We start from the raw sequence: 19,887 nt of genomic DNA, 5'->3' as shown, positions 1-19,887 counted from the left end.
GTGTGACCCTATAGCATCATCAAATACTGTGTCAAATGTCTGACATCTCATCAATGTCATAAAATACACTGCTGTGCTTTTTCCAGTGGGCAGCACTAGAAGACTCTGCCTCCTCCCCCAAGCAACACCAAGAAAACATGGCAAAGCCTGGAAGTACACACCTTTAATCCCAGCACTCTGGAGGCAGAGGCAGGTGGATCTCTATGAGTTCGAGGCCAGCCTGGCCTATGTAGTGAATTCCAGGACAGCCAGGACTATATAATAGAGAAACCATCTCTTTAGAAAAGAAAAAGAACGGGCTCAGAGGTTAAGAGCACTGACTGCTCCTCCAGAGGTCCTGAGTTCAATTTCCAGCAACCACATGGTGGCTCACAACCATCTGTAATGAGATCTGGTTCCCTCTTCTGACCTGCAAGTATACATGCAAGCAGAACACTGTATATGTAATAAATAAATAAAGATTTATTTAAAAAAAATGAGAAGTGCCTGCCTCACACCCTCTGAGAGGGTCCCAGAACAGGATAGTCACCTGTGGAGAATTTCCACAGTGCACACGTTTTTCCATAGGTGTCCCCTCCAGAATACACTGAGTGACAGGAACCACTGATCCACTCCTCCTGAGACCTGCGGAAGCTTGAATAGACTGAATGACAGGAACCATTGGTTAACAGGCTCCTCCCGAGACCTGTGGGAGCTGTGCCTTGTGCTACTTAAGGCCGTGCTTCATCCTCAGTTCCAAGACGGCACTGAGAGTCAAAGCCGTGAAATGAAGAGCTGGATGTCCTGACAAGATGCTAGAGTTGGAGTAACTTATGTCGACCTTAAAAGAAGCCTTTGAGAAAGAGTAGGGAAGGCTTCTATCCCAGTAACCCCTAGGCCACTCTGGGTCTTCCCTAGCATACATCAAAGATCAACATTGTCCCCTTTCCTCTGACCTCATGTCTGGTTCACCTCTCTCCTCCTAGGGGTTTGTCCTTGGGTACATGTGTTATTCCTTGGAAACTACAGCTCCCAGACTTCCCCTGGATTACCGTCACCTGTGCGCGCTGGCGCGCCCAGGTGAAGACCATTACTCCCAGATAACCTTGCTCCCGCAGTTAAAAGCGAGCGCTCCACGAGGTTTCGCTCTCTTGTTCCCTTGGTCCTTCCCCCCCCCCTTGTGTGTCTTGCACGTCCCGCCCTTATCGTGTTCCCCTCTCCCCATTAAAGCGCACCCACGTGGGAGCCGCGTGTCTGTCTCTTCCTTTGTGGCCGTCTATCCCGTGTTTGTCCACACACCCACGCCGCCCCGCCGCCGTTTTTAAAGGAATAATAACATGTGCCTCACTCTCCCCTGAAGCTTGAAGACTACGGGGACCTTGACTCTTAGGTAGCTGTGCCCCCAGTCCAGTGAGAACCCCAGAGGACTTAGGAAGCCGTTTCCCAAATGAGGGCCAACAGCATGTTTGCCTGAGTGAGGGGTCTCCTTGGGAGAGAGGTGGCTGCAATCACAAGCCACCTTTGGGGAGAAAATCCAGTCTTTATGCAAGACTAACCATCAGACACTCCAGAGTGATCGACAATGGTCTCTCTTATTCCCAGAAGAGGCCAGGAGAGTCCATTGAACAGCCTGGACCTAGGTGTCTTGGAGAAAATACCTTTGGCTTCCTCTGAGGGCCACAGGAAGTCATTACTCATTCCGGAAGACACTGTCAAGTCAGCTCTCTATCCTGGGGGTGAGGGACTTTCTCAGCTTGGAGGAAAGGAGCCTGCTCTGGCTGACGAGGCCCAACAACAGGTCCTGGTCTCTGCTCTAACAGTATGTTGCTTTGGGACCCTGGATGGCCCGCCTCCCCTCCCAGGGTCTGTTTCCTTATCTTTACAGTAAAGAGACCAGAGAATCTCTAAAACCCTTATTGGAGCTTTGAAGTCTCTTCTGTCTCAGCCAAAGAGCCATACACCGTGTCTGGTGTATAAATGGTGCCTGAGTTTCAATCTCACCTTCCTGCCAGGGAGGCTCTTCCTGCCTGCTTCCTACTGTCTCTGAGCCTTGTTTCCTCTGGCCAAGTCGTGAGTCTAGATAAGGATATTGATTGTCTGCAAAACGCCTGCATTGGTCACAGGCATTTTCTCCAGCACAACAGCCCCTTGCTCTTGAGCCCCATGCTTCAGGAGAAGCGACCTCCAGGAAGCATGTAGGTGAGTCATCATGGGGCAGGCTGGCTACTTGCCATTCAACTAGAAGGTGAAGGCAGGAAGATAGAGTTCCCAGTCATCCTCAGACACATAGCGAGTTTGTGACAGCCTGGGATATATGAGAAGCTGTCTCAAAACCAAGAACAAAAATTGTAAAACACACCTCAGGAATCTCCACAAGCGAGAAAGGAGTCACACACACACACACACACACACACACACACACATACACACACACACACACACGGGGGGGGGCACACAAACACAGGCATACATACACACAGCACAGCAGGAGAACAGGCTATCAGCATATGAGATACTGATACCAGGTGCCTGAGCTGGAAGTCTAGCTTGACTCTGGCAGCTTCATTTATTCATCAGGGACTGAGTTGCTGGGCAGTACACAGTGGGCAAGAGGTGGGCCTTCTCAGAGCCTGAGGCCACCTAGGGAGGAGCCTGCAAACCCAGGCTTAAGGAAGGCACCAGGCAGTGGGAACCCAGAAGAGCCCATCTCAGGGCTCTGGGACAGTCCTGTACTGTGGACACCACCCAGGATGTGGCCATCTCTGGAAGAGTCAATTCTGAATTAATTGTCAGGAAATCAGTCTTGAGGAACATTTGGTCTCCCCCATTCAGGTCGGACAAGAGAAGCCAAGGATGTGGGTGATCTTCAGAGACTGTCATGTCTGTGAGAACTGGGCTGCTTTTGAGTCTTGGGGACAAGGCAAATATCCTCATATTTGGGCCTGCACTTTTCCAAGTAGTAGGTTTGTGCCCTCTAAGGTTACTCTTGTGGTCTCTGGTTTTTGCAAGCAAAAGTAACCGCTTCTATTCTTTCCCCTCCTTTGCTTCCCTTCCCTGTCATCCTTTCTTCCTATCTCTCTTTCCCTCCCCTCCCCTTTTCTCTCTTCCTCTCAGTGTGGTTCTGGGTGCACTGTATGGTCTTCTGAATGCTAGACCACGTGTTCTCCCACTAACAGTACGCCCAGTCCCTGAAGCAGGTGAACTCATTTCAATTTTCTCTCTTTCTGTCTGTCTCTCTGTCTCTGTCTCTCTTTCTGTCTGTCTCTCTCTTTCTGTCTGTCTTTCTGGCTATAGCGGCATGAAATGTGGGCTGAGAGCACTGTGAACAGGGCAGAAGTTGGAACAGGGCAGAAGTTGGTACGGGAGAGATGGATCCGAAGAGTACTGAGTGCTCTTCTATAGGGTCCAGGTCCTGTTCCCAATACCCACAAAGCATACAACTATCTGTAATTTCAGGCCCAGGAAAACCAAAACCTTCTTCTGGCCTCTATGGGCACCAGGCATTGATGTGATGCACAGACATATATGAATGGAAAACACTCATACACATTTAAAAAGTAATAATAGATTAATTAGTAATGATATGACAGGAGTTCAGTCGTTCTGAAAAGGCTGTTTTCTCATCCTGCTGAAGCTGAGGCTCCAACGTTTCCTTCCTCAAACCTGTGTGATTTGACTTTTATTGCCCGTTACCATTAACATGCAGGTGTTCCGAGGCTGGAATGCTGGCTGAGCAGTTAGAAAGCACTGGCTGCTTTTCTAGAGGACCCAGGTTCAAATCCCAGCACGCACATGGGGGCTCACAACTCCCTCTAACTCCAGTTCAAGAGGGCCCAAAGCCCTCTACTGGCCTCCCTTGAAGCCTTTCTCTGGTCTCTCTAGGCAGGGAAATACAGGCATGGTGTCTGTTTTGTCCCACCCCTGGGAATGCTTGTCATGTGGATTCTGTATTCAATGAGCCCTGTGGCACACCCCCTACTCTGGATACCAATCTCATTTTATCAATTTAGGCAGATTTTCTCTATTCTTGATGTCTTAGTAGTTTTCCATCCAGCACCCCCACACCATGCCTCCTCCACAACCTTGGCCTCTCGGAAAGATCTCCTCATCTTGATCTTGATTTGTCGTGAACTTCAAACTGTAAACAAGGGGATGAAAGCTGCTAATTATCACCATCTATTGTTGCCATGGAGAAAGAGTCTTCAGGCCTGGAAATGACGCAGTTCTTAAATACTCTCTTACTTGTGCCACAAGCTTCGAAACTTTGAAATAATCCCCAAGACTTTAAAAAAAAAAAAAAAGCAAAAAAAAAAAAAAAAAAGCAAAAGAAAAGAATATTTAACTGAATCTCTGTCACACATTACAGAAAAGTTCCACTTGTTTTAGATAAGATATTACTTATCTAAAGTAATATTAGGTAACCTAGATTGCCATAGAACTCAGAATTTTCCAGTCTCAGTTTCCCAAAGTGCTGAATTATAGGCATCCACCACACCAGTCAAATTAACTGCCAAAATACAAGTATATCTGAGCTGCATACATAAATATGTCATTATAAAAATAGTCTTTTAAAAATATTAAAAAACAGAGCCAGGCGGTGGTGGCGCACGCCTTTAATCTCAGCACTCGGGAGGCGGAAGCAGGTGGATCTCTATGAGTTTGAGCCTGCTCTACAAAAGCTAGTTCCAGGACAGGCACCAAAACCACAGAGAAACCCTGTCTCGAAAAAAAAAATTAAGAAACAGGACACATTATGGCACGTCAATAAAAATACCGGGGGAGGGGGAAGAAACAGTGTGGTGTAATCTTAGCCCTTGAGAGGTGAAGAATCAGGAGAATCAGGAATTTATGGTCATTTTTGGCAGTATAACAAGTTCCGGGCCAGGTTATAGTACATGAAAAAGGAAAAGTGCAGAAAGAGGAAGTGGAGGAAAGAAAGGGAGGGAGAGGAGGCTTTGAGAAGGCTTGGCTGGTAAAGGGTTATCATCATGGACAAGTACACACATGCAGGCAAAACATTTTACATATCAAATAAGAATAAAAGACAATTTAAATAAAGAACAACAGCAAAAGATATAATGGCCTACGTCTAGAATCCCAGACCCCCCTTATCGAGTTCGAAAGCAGACACAGGAAAGCCACCTAGAAGCTCAGGGGCTGGCCAGCCTGGAGCACACTGTGTGAGACAGAGCAAGAGAGATCCTGCTTCAGTAAGGTGGGAGAGAAGCTGACACCTGAAAACTGTCTTCCGACCTCCACATGGGCTGTCATGGCACATGGATGGATGGACACACGGACACACACACATGAAGACTGGCAGTGCTCTATCTAGTTATTGCCAAGCTCAGTGTTTCCTTGCAGTGTGCTCCAGAAATCTGTTAAAACAAAAAACAAAAGCAAATCCAGAAGAAAAAAAATAGAAACTGGAAAACTTTTAATCTGCAGGAAACTTCAAAATCTCACATCCCCATTAATTGGGACCTCAGCAAAACATAACAAAAGCCAAACATAGCTTACTTTGCTTAATCAACACAAGTCTGTTGCTTACTATTTTTGCTTTTCTTTTTCGAGACAAGGCTTCTCAATGTAGCCAGCTGGCTGTCCTGGAACTCCCAGAGATTCGCCTGCCTCTGCCTCCTGTGTGCTGGGACTAAAGGCATGTGCCACTACACCCAGCAGCTACAGAATTGAATATGATCTTGGCAGCAAAGCTGCAACTGAGATGATCTTGGCTGCACTTACACAGTGGTGAGGAACAGCTGGTATACCTTTGTTTCTGGCAATCAACCTGACATCTTTGCCATAATCCATACTGAAGAAAAAAATATGCAGTGACACTTGTCAAAGCCTGGTAAGGAATAATTTTAGATTTAGGGACTTGATAAAATGCGGTGGTGAAAGGTTGAGGATCAATTGTGAATGAAGCACATCCAAGCTGGAATTCACAGACAAGAAATAGAATGAGAGTCAATAGACAGAAAACTTCTAAATCGAATTTCTCAGGGCTAAGGAGGTTCTGCGACCTAACAAGAGTCTAGGTGAATCAGCTATAGAGCCTTTAGGAAGGAATGTGCTCAGCTAGCTAGTGTTCGGGGTGGGTAGCCTTGCTAAACTGACTTAGCAGATCTTTCAAGGAAGTAAACAGGTTTAGGAGTTTGACGAGAAAGATTAGCCAAGCAAAGAATCTTTGCCAGGCCTAAAGGGTCCAGTTTTAGCAGGAATCCCGCTACACCAGTTTAGGAAGAATTTTCCAGCTTTGGTAACTGATCACTTGATAGGTGATCTAATCCCTTCTCTCCTACTCTTGATATCTGATGAGTGACTCAGGCTTGGTCTCAGCAAGACTTGTATCTGGCTGAGGAGTGGTGGCACAAACCTTTAATGCCAGCACTCTCAGAAGGCAGCTCTCTGAGTTCGAGGCCAGCCTGGTCTACAGAGTGAGTTACAAAGAGAAACCCCCCTGTCTTGAAAAACCAGAGGGGGGAGGGAGAATGGGAAGGAGGGAGGGAGGGAGGGAGGGAAGAAGGAAGAAAAGAAGGAAGGAAGAGAAAAAATCTATCTGGTCAGTTTAGCAAGACTACAAAAAAGTATATTTGGTGTGCTTTTTCACTAATTTTCCTGAAGTCTCTTTCATTCTACTGCAAATTTCTCAATAAATTTATCTCTATCATCCCAATGTCTGACTCGGTTTTGTTTTGTTTTTGACAAAAATCCATACCCTTCTTTATTATTCCTGAGAATCAGGACTCACAGAAAACTTATTCTAAGAAAACAAGGCAATTTTGCACGGTGGGCAGATTGAACCCAGGGCCTCGTGCGTGCTCCATTACTGAACTATGCCCCAGCCCCAAGGCAAGTCTTAGTGGGTTTTAAAGACAACATGAATATTTCAAGAATGTTACAAGATAATGGCAGACCACTGGAGTGAGTCAGCTTGTATCCTTGCAGCTGGAGTAGAGACTATGATTTTTATTCGCCATAAAATGTGCAGCCATTACAGAATTTCTAGAAATGAGGGAAACTATATGATCATGTCATTAACTGAAGTACTCTGGCAATAATGCCAGTCAGGAGTGGACTGATTTTAGGAAAGGTTGAAGTTAATAAGGCCACTCAGAACATGTAGCTGTAAGATTCTTGTTGGGGACTTCCTGCCATGAGTGATACATTGGGAAACTGCCATTTCTGGCTAATTCAATCCTCTTGGCGTTAGTTCAATCCTCTACGCTTGTCATAGCATCTAGGCCAGCACTGGAACTTGGTTTCCAGCTCCAGGAGCTGTGTTTTTCCCATCAGCCTACATTACATTTCATTGCTATTTGCCAATAAGAAGGATGAAAATGATGAAACGGGGACCAGAGAAATGGTTCAGTGAATGCAGCACCAAGCTTGACAATCTGAATTCAGACCACGTCAGGAAGAGAGAACTAACTCTCAAAAATTGTCTTCTGATCTCCACACAGGCACCATGGTGCACCACACGCACACACACACACACACACACATGCACAGATTTCTTTTTTTTCTTTTTCGAGACAGGGTTTCACTATGTAGCCTTGGCTATTCCAGAACTCACTCTGTAAATCAGGCTGGCCTCGAACTCACAGAGATCAACCTGTCTCTGCCTCCCAAGTACTGGAATTAAAGGAGTGTGCCACAACTGCCCAGCCAAAGATATTTCTTAAATGATGGACCAAGAGAATATTAAAGGACTAGATCTGAGGACAATATAGAAATGATACAAAAGGGGGGGGGGAGTGAGATAGAAGGTAAAACTAGAGGAGGAAAAAGCCTTTTTAAATGGTGCTAATCTACTGATTAATGACATTCCTAAAGACTTATTATCTATGTATGGTATCATTAAGAGATTTGGGGAAGGAGCTACAGAGGTTATCTCAGCGGTTAAGAATACTTGTTCTTGCACAAGACCCAGGTTCAATTCCCAGCACCCATATGATGGTTAACAATCATCTCTAACTCCAGTCTCAGGGGATCCATCAGAAAACCTCTTCTGACCCCCTTGGCATGCAAAACACCCATGCACATAAAATAACATTTAAAATCTAAAAAAAAAAGGTTTAAATACTTGGGAAATCATCTAATCATCTTGATGAGTACAGAAGCCCTGGTCTGGAAACCAAAGGATCTCCTAGCAGCTCGCTTTTGTAGTTCAAAGTCAGAAATCAGAAAGAGCCAAGAACAAAAGTTATACACTGTACTGGGTCTAGTAAGAAAAAAAATCTCTCAATTGTTGTTGTAAAAGGCACAAATGGTCAATTCAAAACATTTTTTTGTATTGTAGTATGAAAAATGTTTATTTTCATGGAAGACTAGCTCAAAGAAGAGGAAGAGGTGCAGAATTTTATAGAGGTCAGCAAGCCAGGCAACCACAAGGAACATGGACAGCAAATTTTATTAAGCTATGAGGAAGCGTGCAAAGAAATGTAGGTATGACAAAAGTCAAGGAGATTTCTATGGCATTTTTACTTTCCAGGAGTCCAAGACTTCCGCGGAAATAAACATTGTCATGTGTTTCCTATCATCTTGAATTAGGAGAATTTTCAGAATGTATTGTTTTTGAGATGCTGCTCCAGGGGAAAAAAGATATCTTTTATTCTATTAATTTAAATCCATGGCTTAGAGCACCATAATAAAAGACAAATTAAGAGCCAGGCTTGGGGCTGGAGAGTACTGGCTCCTTTTCCAGAGGACCCAGGTTCAATTTCCAGCACCCACATGGCAGCTCACAACTGTCTATAGCTCCAGTTCCAGGGGATCTGACGCCCTCACAACAAAGACATAAAATAAAATAAAATAAAATAAAATAAAATAAAATAAAATAAAATAATAGAATAGAATAAAAAGAGCCAGGCTTTATGACTCAAGCCTGTTACAGCAGCAGCTGGGAAGCTGAGGCAGGAGGATTCAAGTTGAAGGCCAGCCTGGATACATTAGTAAGCCCCTGTCCCAAAATTGAAAAAGTTATAAGGGGCTGAGATGTAGTTTAGTTAATAGAGTACTAGGCACAGCTTACACACCCACAATTCACACAAAGCCCTAAAAGTGACCCCCAGAACCCTATAATCTGGGCATGTGATAGCCAGGCAAAACTACATGAGACATTGTCTCAAAAACAAACCAATCAACTGAGCAGTGGTGGCAAACACCTTTGATCCCAGCACTCTGGAGGCAAAAGGGAGTTCAAGGCCAGCCTGGTCTATAGATTGAGTTCTAAAACAGCTAAAACTACAGAGAAAACCTATCTCAAAAAAATAAAAGCAGAAAAAAATAAACAACAACAACAACAAAAAAAACATTTAAGTATATAACAAACATAATTTGTGTAGGTAGATATAAAATATAATTATTTATGTAGTGGCACACCAGTATAAGTTATTCCCAATAATATATTATGACATAAATTATAATCATAATATGCAATGAACTTATATATTATAATACTTACTTGCTACATAATACATGTACCGTTGGGTAATTACATACTATGCAATGTAAAATATAGCAGTATTACAGAAATAAATATCATACACAGCATATTAGATAGTATGCATTTTATATTTCTATACATAGAAAACCATATTATTTCTTACTTATATGGTTATATATTTTTATATTCAATCATTTTTTAAAACACATGTTTTTATAGGGCTGGAAATGTAGTTCAGTTGGTAGAGTCTTTGCCTAGCATATGTGATGCTCTGGATTTTATCCCCAGCATTGCATAAACTGGGCACCGTGGCACACACCTGCAATACCATCACTTACAAGGTAATGGCAGGAGGATCAGAAGTTTAATGTTATGCTTGACTTCAGAGCAAGTTCTGTGCCAGCCTGGGACACATGAAACTCTATTTCAAAATAAAAAAGTTTTATAAAAAGAAATGAAGCAACTACATTTTAAAAGGTAAGAGAGCTGAGGACCTGGCTCAGAAGTAAGAGCACCAGCTCTCTAAAATTGTTCTCTTAAAAAAAATAAAATAAAATAAAAAAATAAAATTGTCCTCTTACTGGACAGTGGTGACACATGCCTTTAATTCTAGCACTCTGGAGACAGAGGCAGGGGGATCTGTGAGTTTGAGGCCAGCCTGGTCTACAGGGTGAGTTTTTGCATAGCCAAGGCAACACAGAGAAACCCTTTCTCAAACGCAGGGTGTCTTTTGACCTCCACTATAACACTATAACACCATAGTACACACACACACACACACACACACACACACACACACAAACCAACATAAATAACAGAGGCAAAATACTGTCCTAGGAAGTCAGGCATATGGCACACAGCTGTAATCAGGACATTGAGACTGGAATCAACACAAGTTCAAAGCCAACTAAGGCTACATAGCAACACTGTGTCTCAAAAACAAACAAGGCTGGAGATGTGAGTCAGTGGTAGGGAATTTGCCTAGCATGTATTAGCCCCTGACTTTAACCCTTGGCACAGCAAAAACAAATAATAATACCAAAAAATAGTGTCATTAGGAGTTAATGGTGAGCAGTTAATTATCTGAGCCGTTCATTGTAGGTTTTATTCTTTACATTTTTTTTCTACTATTTCAAAACTTAATAATACAGTTTCAAATTCATGGCTTATTTCTAAAAACTGTCATTAAAATTTTTTAAATTTTATCAGCGTATATCAATTTTACGTAATGATAGTTTCATTATTCCTTCATACGCATACATAATATATTTCAATCAAGATCTTACACACACACAAAGACATGAAGGTAGGAGTGGGGTGGAAGTGACAACACTGACCACCACCTCACTTCTACCTCCATGTCTTTCTGTGCGTGTATAAGACAAGCATGTCATTTCTTCAGAGCAGTATGACGCAAATGTTTCTGTAAGCTTCATCTGTTCAAAGGCATCCCAAGAAAGAAAGAAACCGCTGGGCAAAATTCACTGGAATGCATTAGAGATACTTAAAGGCAATTACTGTACAAGGAGGAAAAAAGTGTTAGCATAGAACTGGCTTGTATCTCACAAATAGCAAGGACAGGAGGGACTCTCAAGAGCAAGGTAGGATTCAGCAAGGAGAGAATGACTAAGGCCAAAAGACTTGGGATAAAAGGGATCCTGACTCAAGTTAAGAGTACCTTTGCTGAAGGCAGGCCAGGGTGATAAGGTAAACAGGCTAGGGGAATCTTGCTGAACCAACCCAGAAGGCTTCATGTTATAACTATACTAAGAGGGGCAAGGATAAAGCCTACAGGAAAAATTTAATCAAAAAGAGAAATCAACAGAGGTGTCTAAGTAGAGACTTTGTCAACTGGTTCTTGAATGCTTTTTCTTGTTTTCCTTAAACAAAGGAACAAAAAGTTGTTAAGATGCCAAAGCTTTCAGTTTACTCCTTCTCTCCCAAGGAAACAAAGCAGTTTCCAGCTCAGCAGTGGTTCCCCCAAGCTGGATGCCTCTACCCTAGCAGGTGGTTTCTTGGCACTTTTGTCATGCGGAAATGGAAAGAGAGCTGAAGAAGACTATATGCTAGAGGTGTGAAAAAAAACATGCTAATGAAGAAAGAAGGTAAAGCCAATCTACATAATAAACAGTGAGAAGGAAAATTAATTCAGTGGCCCAGCATTTGCCTAACACCTGTGAAGCCCTGGTTCCCATCCCAGTATCAGAAAAGCAGTTAAATAAATAGTAAATGTATAGATCAGCAGTAATAAATAAAATAAAAATTAAAAACAAACAAGCAAACAAACAAACAATAAAGAAAGATACAAGAAGCTTACAGAACACTAAATAGACTAAACCAAAAAAAAAAAGTCCCCTCGCCACATAATAATCAAAACACTAAACATACAGAATGAAGAAAGAATATTAAGAGCTGCAAAGGAAAAAGGTCAAGTAACATATAAAGGTAGATATATCAGAATTACACCTGACTTTTCAATGGAAGAAATGAAAGCCAGAGGGTCCTGGACAGATGTGCTACAGACCCTAAGAGACCACAGATGTCAGCCCAGACTACTATGCTCAGCCAAACTTTCAGTTACCACAAACAGAGAAAACAAGATATTCCCTGACAATCAGATTTAAACAATGCCTATCCACAAACCCAGCCATACACAAAGTACTAGAATAAAAACTCCAACCCAAGGAAATCAGCTACACCACAAAAATGCAGACAATAGATGATCTCACAGCAGCAAACCCCAAAGAAGGGAAAAGCACACAGAATAACATCACCTATAACAAATCTAAAATGACAGCAACTAGCAATCACTGGTCATTAATATCACTTAATATAATTCAACTCACCTATAAAAAGACACAGGCTAACAGATTGAATATAAAAACAGAATCCATCCTTCCTCTGCATACAAGAAATACACCTCAACCTCAGAGACAGACATCACCTCAGAGTAAACAGTTCAGAAAAAATACACCAATCAAACAGACCTAAGAAACAAGCTGGTGTAGCTATCCTAATATCTAACAAAATAGGCTTCAAGCTAAAATCAGTCAAAAGAGACAGAGAAGGACATTTCATATTAGTAACAGGAAAAATCCAATAAGAGGAAATCTTAATACTGAATGTCTATGCTCCAAATAAAAGGGCACCCTCATATGTAAAAGAAACACTTCTAAAGCTTAAATCATACAACAAACCCCACACCCTAAAAGTGGGAGACTCCAACACTCCACTCTCACTACAGGACCGGTTTACAGACAGAAACTTGACAGAGAAATAAGGGAACTAACAGGTTTTATGACTCAAATTAACTTAACAGACATCTATAGAACATTCCATTCAAACATAAAAAAATATATGTTCTTCTTAGCACCCCATGGAACTTTCTTAAAAATTGACCACATACTTGGTAACAAAACAAACCTCAACAGATACAAAAAAAATTGGAATAACCCAATATATCTTATAGGATCACTATAACTTAAAGTTAGAATTCAACAGCAATACTAATTCCAGAAAGCCTACAAACACATGGAAATTGAACAATGCTCACTGAACCACCAATGAATGGGTCAAGGAAAGAATAAAGAAATTAAAGACTTCCTAAAATTCAATAAAAATTGCTGCACAACATACCCAAACTTATGGGATACAATGAAATCAATGTTAAGAGAAAAGTTCATAGTACTAAATGCCTACATAAAGAAGATGGAAAAATTACCACACTAGTGTGTTAACAGAATACCTGAAAGCTCTAGAACAAAAAGAAGCAAACTTACCCAGGAGGTCTAGACAGCAAGAAATAATCAAACTGAGAATTGAAATCAACAAAATAGAAACAACAACAACAAAATACAAAGAATCAATGAGACAAAGAGTTGGCTCTTAGAGAAAAATCGACAAAATAGACAAATCTTTATCCAAACTAAACAAAAGGCAGAGAGAGCTATCCAAATTAACAAAATCAGAAATGAAAAGGGGGACATAACAACAGACATGGAGGAAATCCAGAGAGCCGCCAGGTCATATTTTGAAAACCTGCACTCCACAAAACTGGAAAACTTAAAGGAAAAGGACAATTTTCTGGATACATATACTTAACAAAATTAAATCAAGACCAGATTAGAAAATTAAATTAAATAGATTTATAACCACAAAGGAAATAAAAACAGTCTTCAAAAGTCTCCGCCCCCCACACACAAAAAAACAGAGCAAGATTGTTTCAGCACAGAATTCCACAAGATTTTCAAAGAAGAGCTAATACCAATACTCCCTAAATTGTTCCACACAATACAAACAGAAGGAACATTGACAAACTCTTTTTACAAGGCTACAATTACCCTGATACCCAAACTACACAAAGACACTACTAAGAAAGAGAATTACAGACCAGTCTCTCTCATGAGCATTGATGCAAAAATTCTCAATAAAACACTGGCAAACCAAATCCAAGAACACATCAGAAAAATCATCCACTATGACCAAGTAGGTTTTATCCCAGAGATGCAGGGATGGTTCAACATATGAAAATTTACCAGTGTAATCCAACATATAAACAAACTGAAAGAAAAAAACACATGATCATCTCATTAGATGCTGAAAAATTCTTTGACAAAATTCAACACCTTGTCATGATAAAAGTCTTGGAGAGAATAGGGATACAAGGAACATACTTAAACATAATAAAGGCAATATACAGCAAGCCAACAGCCAACATCAAACTAAATGGAGAAAAATTCAAAGCAATTCCACTGAAATCAGGAATAAAACAAGGTTGTCCACTCTCCCCATATCTACTCAATATAGTACTTGAAGTTCTAGCTAGAGCAATAAGACAACAAAAGGAGATCAAAAGGATACAAATCAGAAAAGAAGAAATCAAACTCTCACAATAAGTGGCCCCAAAAATTCTACCAGGGAACTCCTACAACTCATAAATGCCTTTAGTCATGTAGCAGGATTTAAGATTAACTCAAAAAAATTAGTAGCCCTCCTTTGTGGAGATGATAAATGGACTGAGAAAGAAATCAGAGAAACATCACCCTCCACAACAGCCACAAATAACACAAAATATATTGGGGTAACTCTAACCAAACAAGTGAAAGACCAATAAGAACTTTAAAACTTTGAAGAAAGAAATTGAAGAAGACACCAGAAAATGGAAAGATCTCCCATGCTCTTGGGTAGGTAGAATTAACATAGTAACAATGGCAATCTTACCAAAGCAATTCACAGATTCATTGCAATGCCCATCAAAATCCCAACAAAACTTTTCACAGACCTCAGAAGAACCATACTCAACTTCATATGGCAAAACGAAAAACCCAGGATAGCCAAAACAATCCTATATAACAAAAGAACTTCTAGAGGCATCACAATCCCCGACTCCAAACTCTACTGTAGAGCTACAGTAACAGCCTGGTATTGGCATAAAAACAGAGAGGAGGACCAATGGAATCGAATCAAAGACCCGGATGTCAATCCAAACACCTATGAACATCTGATTTTTGACAAAAAAAAAAAAAGCTAAAAATATAAAATGGAAAAAAAAGCATATTCAACAAGTGATGGTGGTATGATTGGATATCAACATGTAGATGTATGCAAATAGATTCATATCTACTATCATGCACAAAACTCATATCCAAATGGATCAAAGACTTCAACATAAAACCAACCACACTGACCCTCACAGAAGTTAAAGTGGGAAGTGCACTTGAATGTACTGGCACAGGAGATCACTTCCTAAATATAGCCTCAGTAGCACAGACACTAAAAGCAACAACTAATAAATGAGACCTCCTGAGCAAAGGAAATGTTCGACAAGGCAAAACGGCTACCTACAGAATGGGAAAAGATCTTCACCAACCCCACATGGGACAGAGGACAGATCTCTGAAATATACAAAGAACTCAAGAAACTTGACGTCAAAGGACAAATAATCCAATTTAAAAAAAAATGGGGTATAGCCCTAAACAGAGAACTCTCAACAGACAAATTTCAAATGGTTAGAAGACACTTAAGGAAATGTTCAACATCCTTAGCCATCAGAGAAAAGCAAATCAAAATAACTCTGGCATTCCATCTTAAACCTGTCAGAATGGCCAAGATCAAAAACACTGATGACAGCTTATGCTGGAGAGGATATGGGGTAAAAGGCATGTTCCTCCATTGCTGGTGGGAGTGCAAATTGTACACCCACTTTGAAATCAATATGGTGGTTTCTCAGAAAATGACAATCTACCTCAAGACCCAGCAATGCCACTGTTAGGTATATACCCAAAGGATGTTCAATCGTACCAAAAAGTCGTGTGCTGAACTATGTTCATAGCAGCATTATTTGTAATAGCCAGAACCTGGAAACAACCTACATGCCCCTCAACCAAAGAATGGATAAAGAAAATGTGGTATATTTACACAATGGAGTACTACACAGGGGTCAAAAATAATGATATCTTGAAATTTTCAGGCAAATGGATGGATCTAGAAAATGTCATATTGAGTGAGGTAACACAGACCCAGAAAGACAAACATAATATACTCACTCTTAAATGGCTTCTAGACATAAAACAAAGAAAAAAAAATCAACCTATAGTCTACAACCTCAGACAACCTAGACAACCTCAGACAACCTAAACCTCAAAGAGGACCCTAAGAGAGACATACATGGATTTACATAAGAAGGGGAAAAAGGCAAGATCTCCTGAGTAAATTGGGAGCATAAGGGTCATGGAAGAGGTAGAAGGGGAGGAAGCAGAAGGGAGAGGAGTGGAAAAAATATATAGTTCAATAAAAACAACTAAAAACAAACAAAATTATTGAGCAAACAAATATATAAGGAAAAAACAAATAAAGAAAGAGAGCGCAAGAAAGAGAGAGAGAGAGAGAGAGAAAGAGAGAGAGGAAGGAAGGAAGGAAGGAAGGAAGGAAGGAAGGAAGGAAAAAAGGAAGGAAAACTATAAGGAATCTCCTTAATAGAGACATGTAGGAAGGACCACTTATTTTTCTCCTTTTCTCACTGGTGTTACGATGTTTTTAAAAAATATGTCTATTGTGGTGGGTAGTTGTGGCGCCCACATTTAATTCCAGCACTGGGGAGGAAGAGGCATGTGAATCTCTGTGAGTTTGAGGCCAGCGTGGTCTACAAGAGCTAGTTCCAGGACAGGCTCCAAAGTTACAGAGAAACCCTATCTCGAAAAACCATAACAAAATAAAATAAATATTTCTATTGTAAGTGTATGAATGTTTTGCCTACAAGCATAGGTGTGCACCACATATGAGACTGGTATCTGAAGCCTGAAGGGGTATCAGATCCTTTGGGACTGGAGTTACATACAGTTGTGAGCCACCATGGATGTACTGAGACTTGAACCTGGGTCCTCTGGAAGAGCAGCAGCAAGTGTGCTTAACCACTGAGTCATCTCCCCAGAATGTTTCAGCTGGAGATGTGGCTTAATGATAGAGTGCTTGCCAGTTGGCACAGACTCTGATCCCCAGATTCTCCCTGCCTTTCTCACCCCCAAAAAAGACAGAGTAAGAACGTATATTTCAAGTGAAAAGTTGGACCCATGGTTGCCAAGCAGTTTGTGGCTAAGATCAATTGCACACAAATAAAAAAAAATGCCCAAGGGAATTGTTCACAAAGACCTGTGCTTTTTAATTTTCTCTGTAGGAAATCAAACTCAGGGCCCTGCTAGGCATGTGTGTCACTCATACTCTATGCTGGCTAGTTTTAGTCATCTTGACACAAGCTAGAGTCAGCAGAGAGGACAAAGCCTCTATAAGATCAGGATGTAGGCACGTAGGCATTTTCTAAATCAGTGATTAAAGAGGGAAGACCCAGCCCATTTTGGGTTGTTCCATCCCTGGGCTAGTGGTCCTAGGTTCTAAAAGAAATCAGGCAAAGCAGGTCAGTGTACACAGCACTCCTCCATAGCCTCTGCCTCCAGGTTCCTTCCCTGTTGGACTTCCTATCCTGACTTCCTTCAAACTTTATAGTCCTATAAAGTGGAAGTATATATAAGCCAAATAATCCCTTTCCTCCCCAATTTGCTTTTATTTGGGGGGGGGGGTGTTGTTGTTGTTGTTTTTCCAAGACAGAGTTTCTCTGTATAACCACCCTAGAACTTACTCTGTAGACCAGAGTGACCTCAAACTCACAGCAATCCCCCTGCCTCTGCCTCCTGAATGTACCATCACCACCTGCCCAATTTGCTTTTGGTCCTGGTGTTTCATCACAGCAATAGTAACCCTAACAAAGATACGCCGCTAGCCCAAATTGATTTATAAATTTGAAATTCATTAGTAGGTTTTTTTCATTTTTATTTATGAGCCTGTGAGTTGGATGGCTCAGTGAAAAGAACTAGCCTAGCCCTCGAAGATCCCATGGATCTGTGTCTTGCTTCAACACTGTTTGGACAGAACAAACCTGGGCCTCCCTTCGTTAGCTTCCACTGTTCCTTATCCTCTTCAGTCGCAGCCTCTGGGACCATCTTCTTGCCTCCCTCAGCTCCTAGGACCAGCCAGCACCGTCGTCTCTTTGCAGGTAGCCGCCAGAGTGCGTCTCAGCCATCACCGCCCAGGTTCGTCAGAATTATTCCACCAAAATGGAGGTTGCCTTGAACTACCTGGTCAACTTGCACCTGCGGGCCTCCTACACCTACCTCTCTCTGGGCTACGATTTTGATCTGGATGACATGGCCCTAGAGGGTGTAGGGCACTTCTTCCGAGAACTGGCCGAGGAGAAGCGAGAGGGCGCTGAGCATCTCCTCAAGCTGCAGAACGTTCTCTGTGGCCGTGCACTCTTTCAAGATGTGCAGAAGCCATCTCCAGAATGATATTCTTGGGTCCCTGCCCTAGCCACGCCCACTCCCATAACCTCTGACCCGCCCACCGCCATCTTGGGACCCTCTCTCTCTTTTCTGCTTCCTTGGCGTGCGCACGCGTTTTCTCTGTCTCTCTCTTCTTTTATCACTCCTCTCTCCTTTTATCTCTTCTCTGTCTTTCTTTCTCCCCCTTCCTTAATAAATACTTATGGCTATTTCCTGTGTTTACGTGTCTGTTACCTGCCGCCACCGTGGGCCAAGGAAGTGTGCCCTCCTGTAGCCGCTCTCCCATGGCGGGCTCCGCCAGCCCGCCCGGGGACCGTTTGTAGCCTCCCTCTAATCGTTTTTTAAGAATAACACAGATGAGTGGGATAAACCCAGGAGGCCATGGAAGCTGCCTTGACCTTGGAGAAGAACTTGAACCAGGCCCTCTTGGGTGTTCATTTCCTGGGTTCTGCTCACACTGATCCTTATCTCTGTGAATTCCTTGAATACCACTTCCTGGATGAGGAGGTGAAGGTCATCAAGAAGATGAGTTACCACCTAACCAACCTCTGAAGGTTGACTGGGCTCCAGGCATCTCTGGGCGAGTACCTCTTGGAGCTGTTCACTCTCAAGCATGACTAGGAGGCCTCTCCTTCAAAAGGGCTCCGACCTCTGCTCTGCACTAGCCGGCCTCAGGACCTTCACCCGAACCTCTCAAGAAGCCTCTAGGCAACTTTGTAATGCCCTGGAGCCCCTCTCAATTCTTGGATCAAGTAAAAATAAAGCCCTTTAAAACAGCAAAAATCAAAATAATAATAATGAAACAGCAAAAAAAGAAAGGAAGAAAGGAAGGAGAGAGAGAGAGAGAGAGAGAGAGAGAGAGAGAGAGAGAGAGAGAGAGAAAGAAAGAAAAGAACTAGCCTATCAACCTGAAGTTGATCCCTAGAACCCACAGTGGGACAAGAGAATTAACACCCCTTCCCAGCCCCCGTGCAAGAATAAATTGTCCTCTGACAATTCCTACCAATACTCAAACATGTATATCACACACATATGCAATCACACAGTAATAAAGCAGAATTTAACAATTTTTAAAGTTTAATTATCACTAGAGATGTAGTCCAGTCGGTAGAGCGCTCATCTGGCATGCAGGAAGCCCTGGGTTCAGTACCCAGTACTGCATAAAACAGGGCATGGTGGCATCCGCCTCTAATCCCAACACATAGGAACTAGGGGCAGGAGGACCAGAAGTTCAAAGTCATCCTCAGTCACATATTAATTTCAAGGCCAGACAAGGACTCTCAAAAGAAAAAAAATCTTTAGAAACAAGGTATAGTGGCTTTTCCATGTAATCCCAACACCAGGGAGTGTGGAAGATGAGGCGGGTGGATTGTGATGAATGAATGGAGGGGCTAATCTGGACTAGAGTGAGACTTTACCTTATACCATCAAAAGAATAAAATCAAAAACAATAATAATATTAGTAATTATTAGTTCAGGATGTACCTCTCTGTTAGAGCGCATGCCTTGTATATACGGGGCCCTGAGTGTCGATTGCGTTGGGGTGGGCTACTCAGTCTAGGGGTTGTAACCCACCCCGCAATCAAGTTACTCCAGGGTTTCGGAGGGGCGCTACCTGGAAGGGAATGA

The 19,887-nt window shown here is 42.0% G+C and overlaps 1 pseudogene; it reads left to right on the top strand.

The window, feature by feature from the left end:
- Positions 1-1,561: 1,561 nt before the first annotated feature.
- On the top strand, positions 1,562-18,879 carry LOC126491575 (ferritin light chain-like; annotated as a pseudogene).
- The last annotated feature ends 1,008 nt before the right edge of the window (positions 18,880-19,887 follow it).

This window comes from Alexandromys fortis, unplaced genomic scaffold (genome assembly GCF_014885135.2).
Source record: "Alexandromys fortis isolate MF-2015 unplaced genomic scaffold, M_Fortis_MF-2015_v1.1 scaffold_266, whole genome shotgun sequence".
Taxonomy (NCBI): domain Eukaryota; kingdom Metazoa; phylum Chordata; class Mammalia; order Rodentia; family Cricetidae; genus Alexandromys; species Alexandromys fortis.
The sequence above is the reverse complement of the archived record's forward strand: the minus strand, read 5'-3'. Positions and strand labels throughout refer to the sequence as shown.